The following is a 12,214-nucleotide window of genomic DNA, read 5'->3' as shown; positions in this document are numbered from 1 at the left end:
TGTTACATTATGGTATCAGAGCAGTTCGTTCCTGTTAGAGCCTTGGGAATGGACTGATCATGCTTCACTACATACTCTGAGTGTCTGTCATGCAATAGGACTTGTCTTAATAACAAGAGTTTGAGTTTAGATGCATGACTGTCTATTGATTAATGCTGTTAGTCGACCGTTGCATTTCTCATAGTATTGGGTCTGGCCAACTTAATACTAATGATTTTTGTATACAGAAACTCTAATGGATTATCATAGACAACACAGAAGTAATAGGTAACTTGAATCACGAAGTTTTGGGGACGTTAGAGGTTACTTTTGAGGGTGTACGCCATTTCGAAGTATGATCTTTGTTTGTGCTGTGTAACTCAGTGCTCTATTTTCCTCTTTTATCATTTGCATTGGAGTTTTTTGCTTCAGATTTTTCTTTTGGTAGATGATTTGACTATATTTCAACCATTTTTTTTCGCTTTTGCATATTTCTGCTCAATTGAAATTCCCACTATTCATCACTTGGTATATTCATCCTTGATATTGCTCATATTCCTCTTTATGAACCATGTGTTCTTTGATTTGGCTTTGAACTTGGTTTCTATTAATAATAATTCTTAAGTATTTGAAGACGTTAGATGTTCTTTCTTGATTAGTTTGCACCAAAATATGTACTTTTACCGTGCCACGTGATAGGCATACTGATTATTCATTTATTTTTCATCTCTTTTGTCCCCTGTTTCAATTCTTTTTGAAACCAGATTTGATTATCCATCTTTATCATTGTTTGTACACTTCTTCATAAATTCTTACCGTTCAATCTGACATTGAATTTGTTCTGATTCAACGCAAAATCCTTAATTCTTAAGCGATTTGAAACCTTAAGAGTTACGATTTGTAGCAAGCTAATTATGCGATTGATCCTTCTGCTTCGCATCCTGAAACTTATGCACTTGCTGCTCATATTACAACCCTTAACTTTGTGTTCCTCTACATGAATGATATAATCTCTCGATAAAAGTTTTGAACTTATTTTAATGTATCAATTTTTGAAGACGAAATTTTTTATAAGTGGGGTAGGATGTAAGACCCGAATTTTAAAAAATTAAATAATTAATTATTTATGAGCTAATATATTATATTAGAGTTTAATCAAATTATTACTTATTCTATTAAATTTAAATTATTTATCAAAAAATAATTTAATAAAATAAAAATTAAATTAATTTTTTATTGTTATCATTATTATTATCATTATCATTATCATTATCATTATCATTATGTAGTTCCTCTTTCCTTGAATTTGGTCAATCGGAGTTCTAGGAGGCACAGACGATTCCTGACGTTTTCTTCTTCAGCAGCTCGGTTAGAAAACTTCTCTGGAAGTCCCGTTGGTTTGATTTCGTATGGAGGTAGGATTTTGGTAATTTATCATCAATTAAATTGATGTTGTGATTGATTTTTGATTGAATTTGACTGAATTTATGTTGAATTTTTGTGATATATTGATATTTGTGATTAGTTTGGGATTTAGTCGGTTTAAATGCAGCCAAGAACCAAATTATTTTGATGAATTCGGAGCTGAAATGTTGTTGGTGATCAAGTAGAATTAGTGAAATTTGATGATGGCATTGAGATTTAATAAGAAATAAATTGATGAATTGATAATTTGATTAAGATATAAAAATGGTTTGATTTTGGAGGCAGTTTGATTTTTAATTGGTTTGATTTTATAAATGTTTTGATATTAGAAATAGTTTTGATTTATTGGAAATGATTTGAAAGAGTTTGAGAAATAGTTAGGATGGGACCCAAGAAGGGTGGAAAAGTCCAAGTTTTAGGGGAGATACTACCGAAATTTTGTTATAAAATTTAAGACTTTGTTTGAAATGTTATTTAGAAAAAGATTGGATTTGAGAAGCTATATTATTTGATTTATTAAGAAAATACTAATGTTTCGAGTTTAATTCATTTAAGAAAAGTATATGTTTTGAGTTCAATTTATTTTGAAAAGAATTATTTTACGACTTTAAATTATTTAAAAAAAAGAGTTTTATTTTTAAAGTTTATTTAAATATGAAAAGAGCTTATGTTTTGAATTTGACTTACGATTTCATTCGGAGGAGTTTTAGTGAACTTTAAAAATAATTGAATTTTGATTGAATGGTTTCGTTTTGCGATGTCTTGGAAAAAGTTAAAGAATTAGTTTTAAGGATGAAATTGGAAGTGATTTAGGTTTTAAAAGAAAGAAAGAACGAAAAGAAAATGAGAGAAGCAGAGATGATTGTTTACCTGCTGAAAACGAGCAGAGATATGGTGGTGAGTCCACCGAGATTTGCTTTCCAGAGATACATCGGCCATTAAGGGGATGGTCGCACCTGTAAGACAGAAGTTGCTTACAGAGGTTATTGCTACATACATTGGCTAGAGAGAGCCTCACCTGTAAGACAGAAGTTGCTTACAGAGGTTATGTTTGCATACATCGGCTCAAGAGAGTCGCACCTGTAAGATAGAGGTTGCTTACAGAGGTTATGACACTGGAAACCAAACTCAGACAAAGGTTGCTGAGTTGTGTCGGGAGTGGGTCGAAACCGACAGATGAGCTCATTACCTGTGCTAGGGATAGATATGCATCATACTTGTTTGCGCATATTTATTTGTGAGTGTGTTTTCTATGATTGTGTGTGCTTGTAATTGGGTTTTGTGTTCAATAATTGTTGAATTGGCTCGTACTTTGTTGACTGTTGTTGCTGACGAAGTATATATATATATAATGGATATAACTAGACACCTCGACCCTACTAAGAACTTCCCAGTTCTTACCCCCTATTTCCACCCCCTTTCAGCTACAGGTGCGAAGACTTAGTGCGGAACTACAAGAGCATAGAAGAATTTGTTTACAAGTTGAGTTCTTAGATTTTATTTTCCCCTCGTCATTTATTGTGTTTATTTTTTAGAGGAGTAGGAATTGTATTTGAGAGTCTTTGAATAAGTCTATGTATATCATGCGATGTGAATATATATATATATATATATATATATATATATATATATATATATATATATATATATATATATATATCTTTGTGATTAAGTAAGTGAAAGTAAAACTATTTCATTTTCTTAATTAAAGTTTCGTTTCGTATTCACGAGGGCTCAATATAAATAAACATAGTAAATAATTAAAGGAATAGAGGTTAGTAGCGCTCGGACTTTTAGTACGATCATGAGGTGCTAAAAGTTTGGGTGTTACACTATTCATCTCCCTCTTCTTTCACTTGTATCTCGAGCTACAGTGTTCCGGTTCGCGTGCCGTCAGTTGCTACACAAAGCTCTTGCCGAATCCATCAGTTCTAGCTAAGCCTTGTAGGTAAGATTTCGAATTTCTTACTTCTTTTCTCTGCCCTAAGAAATTCAAAATTTGAAGCTTGAGTTTTGAGTAGATTTTTGTGTTTGGTTGTTTAGGTACCAACCTTTAGTGAGAAATTGTTGGATTTCATCCCCAATTTCTGTGGACAACGTAAAGTCTCTCATATATTCTTGTAGTTTTGTATGTTGTGGTTTTTAGGTTTTGATTATGGTAATATATGTGTTGTTAGTTTGAGCTTTGGTGTTTTTTGGAGTTGTCTTGGCTTTTTGGTGGTTTTGTGCGTAGAGGATAATCGGCCAAGGTATAGTTTCGATTTTCTATAATGTTTTGTGAAACTTAGGCTAGTAGATCCTAAGATAGGATTGAATGATGTTGGTGTATGCTAAATTATATGTGGATTTGTGTTATATGATGGATATTGATTAATGATGTTATTGAGAATTGTTGATGTTATTTGGGTTTGATGGGTATTGAGGAGGACGTGCGTGCGTGCACGCATGACTAATGCTTGTTAGGGCCTGAAATTATGAAAATTGCTAGAGTTATATGTTTGGATTTGAGATTTATTGGATGTATAAAATTTATTGAGTGGAGAAGAGGAAATATTAAGTGGGATGGTTAGGAAATGATTGAATGACATTGGATTTGAGTTTAGTATGTTTTGGTATTGATTTTGGTTGAGTTTGGAATGATTGAGCAAGTCTTGGTTTGGTTTGGCTTTGGAATTTGGAGACTAGAAGATTTTGATACTTTTGTGTAAAACCTTGTTTTTAACTAAATTTGTCAGATCATAACTTGAGTCTCGGTTTTCAAAATTAATTGGTTTTGATATGGAATTAAATATGATTTCAAGAGCTTTAAAATGATATATAGTTTGATGAAAATGGAGTTTTTTGGAAGAAGTTATGAACGTTTGAAGTTCGGTGCAAAATTCTAAAATTCTACAGCATGAAATTTTTCTGGGTTTAATGCAGCAAGCGTACGCGACCACCTGCACGCAACGCGACCAACCCTTTCGGGTTTGGTATCTCGCGTACGCGAGCAAGGTGCATGCGTGCACGAGCAAAGGAAAACGCATCCATGTGTACGCGTGACCTTTCAATAATGCACTCCCACGCGTACGTGTGGCTTAGGCGTACGCGTGACTCCTGTTTTGCTGAAATTGTGATTTCTTCATTTTTAAAGACTCTCTAGCTTCCCAAATTCCCTTAACTTCTCCTTAAGACTTGTGACTAGTAATGAGGCCTAGGATTTAGTATAGATAGGTTTATTTTTTAGATTAATAGATTTATATACGGCTTTTAGAATACTGTGACTTAGACTTGGTATGTCTGTTGGGTGTTTTCGTCTTGTTAACTAATGGGGTGCGGGGTTGATAATGAACTTGATATATTGATGGAGGATGGTGAGTAATGGAATGAATATAAATGGAATTGTAATATGAGCTGTAATGTATTACTAAATTGTATCTTTGGCAAGTCGTTATGCGCCTCGGGTAAGGGTTATGGCAGTCTCCCGCTTATTAGAGGTAGCGGTGCCGGCATAGGGGCTGAGGCAGTCTCCTGCCTACGTTGAAATGTGAGGGCTGTAGCAGTCTCCCACTCACATAACCTTTCTGATGCCAAAGTGAACTCGGGCACTATAACCCGAAGGAGTATGCCAGGCACTATAACTCACAGGGCGCAAGACAAAGTACTGGGTACTAGAAATAGTGAGCAGGGGGCACTATAACCCTAGTCGTGGCAGAAAGGCGACATCCCAGGGATGTGTCGGGTTGGCATTTTGAACCGACAAGTGATATCACGAGCCAAATAGGATAGGCATTCATCATATGCATCTTTTACATGCTTGCCTACTTTGATTACTTGAGTTATGTCTAATTGAATAATATGTCTAAATGCTAATTGACTTACCTGTTACGCATGAATACTATTTGTGCTTTACTTGTTTGCATTAAATGTGTTTGACTGGTGTTAAGGAGGATCGGGAGGCGGTGGCGATGGGATCGCACGGAGGTTAGGTTGGTGAAGGCTGTGGGATGCAGCGGTGTGATAAGTATTAGTTAGAAATCCCCGGAGTTTTAGATATCCCTATTTATGATGGTTGGTTTAGGTTATTTATTTTTTGGTTAAGCTTGAATATCTGTGATGTGAAGTTCTAGGATTGCCTTTGGCATCCCGGAACTTTATATCTTATATATTGGACACTGTTATCATACTGAGAACCTCTGGTTCTCATACTATATGTTGTTGTTGTTTTTCAGATACAGGTCGCAACCCACCTCGGTGAATTTGCAGATGGTGGCAGAGTGGAGGACCTTTGTTTATCTTGTCATTTAGTTATTATGTTGTAGATTCTCTCACTTTTGTTATTGGGGAGTGCTTGGGGAACAATGAAAATTTTGAACAATATGAACAACCACCAATCAAATGAAAATACATTATACCTTAATTTAATGCTACTAATTAAATTTACTCTTTTAACCCTATTAATTCATATTGTTTACACATTGTTCAAAAAATCTTATTGGTTACCTATACTTTTCCTTTGTTATTATACTCTGTTGCTTTAGAGGCTTACTTGAGAGATAAGTTGTATAAGCTGTTTTAACTCAAAAACTCTGTATTTTCTGCTTGTAACTAGTCGGTCTAAATTCCGCGGGATACGACTAGAGTTCTTTTGTTTATCATACTTATATATATCTATCTTGACTATTATTATATTAAGTCTCACGTATTCTATGCCTTTGTGCTTTTAGTTATCGTGTGTGAACGCCTCGCGCTTGTCTATCCGCTTTATGCGATTAAGAACTTTATTCCTTCATCGGGCTCCTAGTTTTGTTATCTCCTATATTTATTAATGTATGAGCTTTAGAACTGTCATGACATCTTGTTATCTTTCGCTTTACGGCTAGATGTAAGGGTTAGGGTAACGAAGTGTTACATGGTGCATGGGGAATCAGGCGAGAATCATGCAAATTTAAATGAGGAGGGATCAGATGGGTGGACCAAGGTAGTTAAAAACAAAGGAAGAAAAAAAGGTAAAAACGGACAAAGCAACAAAGGTCCGGCCAAAAACATCTCTGAGCCAAGAGAAAGAGGCAAAAAGCCCACTACCATGAAACCTATTCTTGTGGTCAGCTCCTCTAGCAGGTCAAAAATTTATGGCCCCTCTAAGACCCACATGTCTAAAGCCTTTAATAAAAAAAGCAATTATGTAATGAAGAACAACTCTTTGAAGGGTGACACAGAAGCAGATCCTAGTGGGAGCAAACAAGAAATACCATCTCTTTATTTCACCAGAAAGCGTCTAAGGCCGATATCTTTCCGAAATTCACCGCAAGATGGAAGAATTCGGGAACATGGAGAGAGGTTAGAAGCCAATTAGAGTAGAAAATGGAAAGGAAAGGAGGTATTGGAAGAGGGGGTTTCTAACACTTGAATCAGGTAGAGTGTTTTTTCTCTATTTCAATTTTGTTATTATGGATAGTGAAAAATTGTGTATTAACTTGGAATGTGAATGTGGCTTCAGAAAGTTTGGCCCGTGTTCATCTTAAAGAAATTTTGAAAAAATTTCATCATTTATTTCTTATCTTAATTGAGACTCATATTTTGTTTGATAAAATAAAAATTTGTTGGCAGAAGTCGGGTTATTATGAAGTGGATATATCGGAGAGAGGGCAAAATGGTGGCATTTGGGTTCTAGCAGATAGGTCTTGGAATCAGAGCAGACTCGTGGACATTACTGATCACTGTGTTACTATTAAGGTGAATAAGGGCTCTTGTATTTGGATGTGCAGTACGATTTATGCCCACCCACAAGCTCATCGTCATTCAGATTTTTAGAACTACCTTACCAAGACAGCCGCGGGTATTTCTTGTCCTTGGTTAATCATAGGTGACTTTAATGAAGTGCTTGTATCATCTGAAGTAAAGAGAGGAGCTTTTCATGCCAATAGATCTCAAGCCTTCGCAACGACCATAGATAATTGTGGGCTTATAGATATGGGAGCTAAAGGGAGAAGATTTTCTTGGCACAGGAGAGTAAAAGGGGGCTTGGAGGTTCCAAAAAAGCTGGATAAGGCTTTCATCAATAGAGAATGGCGTTTGTTATTTTCAGAGGCTTTCTATGAGATTTTTAGTAGATTACATTCCGATCATTCCTCTATCATTGTTAAGAGTCAACTAGATGAAGCGAATCAAAAATCTAAAAATCATCCTTTTAGGTTCCAAGCTGCACGGACCACCTACCCCTTGTTCTGTGAGGTAGTTCATAAGGCATGGGTTTTGGCTCTTTGGATGTTTCAAAAAGTCTTGTTGTTGTGGCAAAGGATGCTCAGAAATTCAATTTGGAGGTTTTTGGTAATATTTGTGTTAAGAAAAGGGAGCTTGAAGGATAAATTAGCAAAGTTCAATTTTTGTTGAAGAGTCTTGATGATCAGCATTTCAAGGATGAAGAAAATAGGCTTCAAAAAGAGCTCAATTCTATTCTTCTAAGAGAAGAACTCTTTTGGTACCAAAAGTCTAGAGAGAAATGAGTGAAGTTCGGAGACAGAAACATGAGTTTTTTTTACCTCCAAACTCTTGTCAGAAGAAAAAGGAATAAAATTTATAACCTTATGTTAGAGAATAGTACTTGGTCTAATGATGCTTATTCTTTAAAGGAGGAAGCTAATAAGTTCTTCCAGTGTCTCTATTGTTTTCGGAAGAATGTAAAGTTTAATGTTCTGGATGGTATTCCCCTTCTGCATCTTAGTCAAGAAGCTTGCGAGACTCTAACTAAACCGGTCTCCTTTGAGGAAGTAAGACATGTTGTCATGGAGATGAATGCCTTTAAGGCTCCAGGTCTAGATGGGTTCCAAGCTTTGTTCTTTAAGGAATATTAGGATGAGATGTCTGGAGGATTGTTTGTAGAGCCTTTTCGGGAGAAATTTTGGATGGTTCTATTTTTGAGACTCTTATTGTTCTCATTTTGAGGGTTGATAGCCTCATTGCAATGAAGGATTTCAGGCCGATCAGCATATACAATGTGACTTATAACATTATTACCAAGGTGTTGGTGACTTGTCTTCGTTCCTTTCTAATAGAGGTGATTGGTCCTCTATTGGCAGGATTTATTTCGGGAAAAAGTACTAGTGAGAACATCATTATTGTCTAAGAGATCCTTAACTTTATGCGAAAGACCAAATCAAAGAGGGGGACTGTTGCATTCAAAATTGACCTTGAGAAGGCTTTTGATAGGTTGGATTGGAGATTCCTTCATCATTCCCTTCAAAGTTTTGGCTTTCCTGGCAGTACAAATAAATTGATCATGAATTGTATCTGCTCCTCCTCGTTATCGATTTTATGGAATGATGAAAGGTTGCAGAACTTTAATATGAAAAGAGAACTCTGACAAGGTGATCCGTTATCGCTTTATTTGTTTGTATTGTGTATGGAGCAATTGGCTTGTCTCATCTCTCATCTTGTGACTAATGAATCTTGGAGTCCAGTTGCTATTTCCAAAGGAGGTCCTCGAATTTTATACTTGATGTTTGCTGACAACCTTATTCTTTTTCGTAAAGCAATCAGATCCCAAGTCGCAATGGTAATACAAACCCTTAATCTGTTTACCAAAGTTTTAGGATTGAAAGTTAATCTGTCCAAGTTTAAGGCTTTTTGCTCTAAAGAATATTTTTCAAAGGAGAAAAGAGGCGTTGTCGGGGGTCTCTCATATTTAATTTACTCAAATTTTGGAAAAGTATTTAGGTGTCAATATTGGCCATGGGAGAACAACAAAGAGGATAGCTTAGGAGGTAATTGAAAAAGTTTATGGCAGACTGGCTAATTAGAAAGGACGTCTTCTCAACAAGGCAAGTAGACTTTGTTTGGTTAAATCGGTTCTGTCCTCTATACCAATATATCAAATACAGATTTTTTATCTTTCAACCTATGCTTGTGAGAGAATTGATTCGATGATGAGACAAATCTTTTAGAAGGGTCAGGCGGACAAGAAGGGCTTAGCTCTTGTAAAGTAGGACAAGGTTGTAACTCCTAAAAAATTTGGAGGCTTGTGTGTCCGTGATTCGCAGTGTGTTAACATAGCTCTTCTCGAAAAGCTCGTTTGGTAACTTTTCCATAGCAAAGACAAGCTTTGGACGGAACTCCTGACCAAGAAATATTTTTCTCCTTTCAAAGGTTGGAAAAATACGAATAGAGCATCTCAGGTTTACAAGAGTGTTATGAAGGCTTATAAACACTTAAAAGATGGTTTTGTGTGGTGTTGTGGGAACTTGGACCAATCATTATGGTTTGAACCGTGGTCTCCTTTTGATAATTTGGCAGATACCATTTCTTATGTTCATATAACTGATCTCCATCTTTCGATTGGTGATGTGATACATAATAGAAGTTAGAATTTCAGCAAGCTATATTCTTCCCTTCTAGAAAATGTAGAACTCATTTTAAAAAATTTGCCCATCCCTGGTCTTTGTCATGACGTTTATGGTTGGTTTTAGAATCCTTCCTCCTCTGCCGATTACACCACAAATTAAGAATACCAATGGTTAGCTAAAAGAAAGTACCACTAGGATGACAATGATAACTGGAATTGGTTGTGGAAGATGTTTATTCCGGAGAAGATTAGGTTGTTGTTGTGGCAAACTTTGCATGATGCCATCCCTACTAATGAGCTTCGGTGCACTCGAAACTTGGCCACAAGTAATTGTCATCAGCGCTGTGGAAATCATCATTTACCTTGCATTGTTTTTCGTAATTGTGACAAAGTAAATGCTATTTGGCATAGTCTTGGTCTATCTTATGTTGTTAATTATAGTACTGCAGATTTTTTCTTTTGGCTCAAATAGAGTTTAAAGGGTAGAGAAGGACTACTAGCGGCGAAAATTTAGTGGATTTAGAAGCATAGATAACAAGATGTGTTCAATCCTAGCGAACCTTGGTCTGACATGAAAGTGACAATGTTAATTAGAAGTCTAAATATGAGTTGGTTTCTTTAAGAAACGCCCAATCTACAAACTTTATTTCGGAGTGGAGATATGTGTGAAACCCTCCTTCTAGCAATTGCTTTATGGTTAACTGTGATGCAAGCTTAATTCAAGATATGCAGATGGCTGGTTTTAAATGCGTTTTGAGAGACGAAAGAGAAAGATGGCTTCTTGGTTGTTCCAACGCTATTCCACCTCAGCCTATAAATTGTTGAGTTGTTGACAATATGGCAAGGTCTCATGCTAGCTTGGGAAGCTGGTTGCAAGTGGGCGATCTGTAAAACAAATTTTTTAGAGACATATTTGGTTTTGAAGAATATTCATAATCATTTTACAGTTAGGGACAGAGACATTATTTTCAAGCTTTATGATCTTTTATCCAAGAATTGGGATGTGCAATTTGAATTTGTGAGAAGGAATGCGAACCGTGTTGCGGATTGGATAGTGAAAGTTTTGGAGCTAGAAACAACGCTTCTCATACAGTTTAGCTCGAGCCTAGAGACAACTTGAATTCTATTCTGTAGAAAGATATAGTTGCTTCTAGTTTTTGTTCTTCTGCTATTTGAGCTTGTTTCTTTTTTTTGTGTGTTTTAAGTCACCCAAAAAAATAAAAATAAAAATATTTAGTCACAAAAAAATAAATATTTAAAATTTTTTATTAATAATAAATTTATCATGTGTCTTTAAGACACATGTTAGCTAAACCCAAAAAACAAATCCAAATCCTAAAATTACTATGCCATCATTAAGTTATTATCCTCTCCTCTCCCGAGCTATCTTACAAGTGCTTTAATTTGTTGTTTCCAAGGACGGATATACATTAAATGGTGTGGGGGTAAATACCTACTAAATTTTTATAAAGTTTCATATAATATATAAAAATATATATATTTGTTCTTATTTAATAAACAAATTTGACCCATTAATTTCTTTTATTGGGTCTTATACTAATACTTAAAGTATATAGGAATAAAAAAGAGACTCTAAACATGAACATTACTCAATAATAAATATATAAAAATATCAATAAAAAATACATCAATTCAATCTTGGTAGATAAATCTATAAAACAAATTAGTTATTCCATTATAATAAATATAATTATTTTATTAAAAAATTAAATAACATATATAAATATATAAATTTTAATAATTGAACCTTTTGTGTTCATAAAATATTTTTGAAAAGTTATAGTTTAATTGGTAATAACTAATCTTTTGTGTTTATAATTATTTTATTAGAAACTGTTTCAAAGATTATTTGAAACTGATGATTTGGATTTGGATGTGAGGTTTAAACTTTTTTTAATGAAGATTTTGACGTCTTTCTCATCAAAGTAAAGTCGTCTAAATTCTTTAAATGAAAATGAAAGTGGTACGTACAAAGAATTCTGATATTTAAGTTAGTAAAAATTTTAGACAAATATTTTAATTAAAATTTTCAAAATACCTATATATGATGAGGTATTTTTATACCGTTAGGATGATAGATTAACTACCTTTATATAATTCCTCCATCTAAAGTGGTGAGTAATTACTCCCTATTGATTTGGAAGAGTTGTTATCCCACATTCCAAATAAGGAGCGAGATTATAGATATACACATTAGTGTAATTAAGAGTCCTTTTTCGTTGTCAAAATCGAATCAGATCCACTTACCACACAAATTAAACAATTTTAAAAGGATCTTTTAGATCTTTCTCTTTTTTTGTAGACTATACTTATTTTTTTAGACTTGACATAAACAAAAATATTCTTTTATATTCTATAAATAAATTTTTTATGTTTGAATTTGATCTATTCATTTGAAAAAAAAAAATTTAACATGTAAACAAAAAAAAAAAAACAAAATGGTATATAAACATAGCAGAGGAAAAAAAA

At 34.4% G+C, this 12,214-nt stretch overlaps 1 long non-coding RNA gene across 1 annotated transcript; it reads left to right on the top strand.

Moving 5' to 3' along the window:
• The first annotated feature begins 6,580 nt into the window (after positions 1-6,580).
• LOC110271216 (uncharacterized) lies at positions 6,581-10,976 on the top strand. The gene is made up of 2 exons (XR_002361683.2): positions 6,581-6,798; positions 6,994-10,976. It is a non-coding gene; the product is annotated as an uncharacterized LOC110271216 (long non-coding RNA).
• Positions 10,977-12,214: the final 1,238 nt, after the last annotated feature.

The sequence above is a fragment of the Arachis ipaensis genome, chromosome B4 (genome assembly GCF_059453495.1).
Source record: "Arachis ipaensis isolate K30076 ecotype BB chromosome B4, ASM5945349v1, whole genome shotgun sequence".
NCBI classification, from domain to species: domain Eukaryota; kingdom Viridiplantae; phylum Streptophyta; class Magnoliopsida; order Fabales; family Fabaceae; genus Arachis; species Arachis ipaensis.
This window is presented reverse-complemented; position numbering and strand designations above follow the sequence as displayed.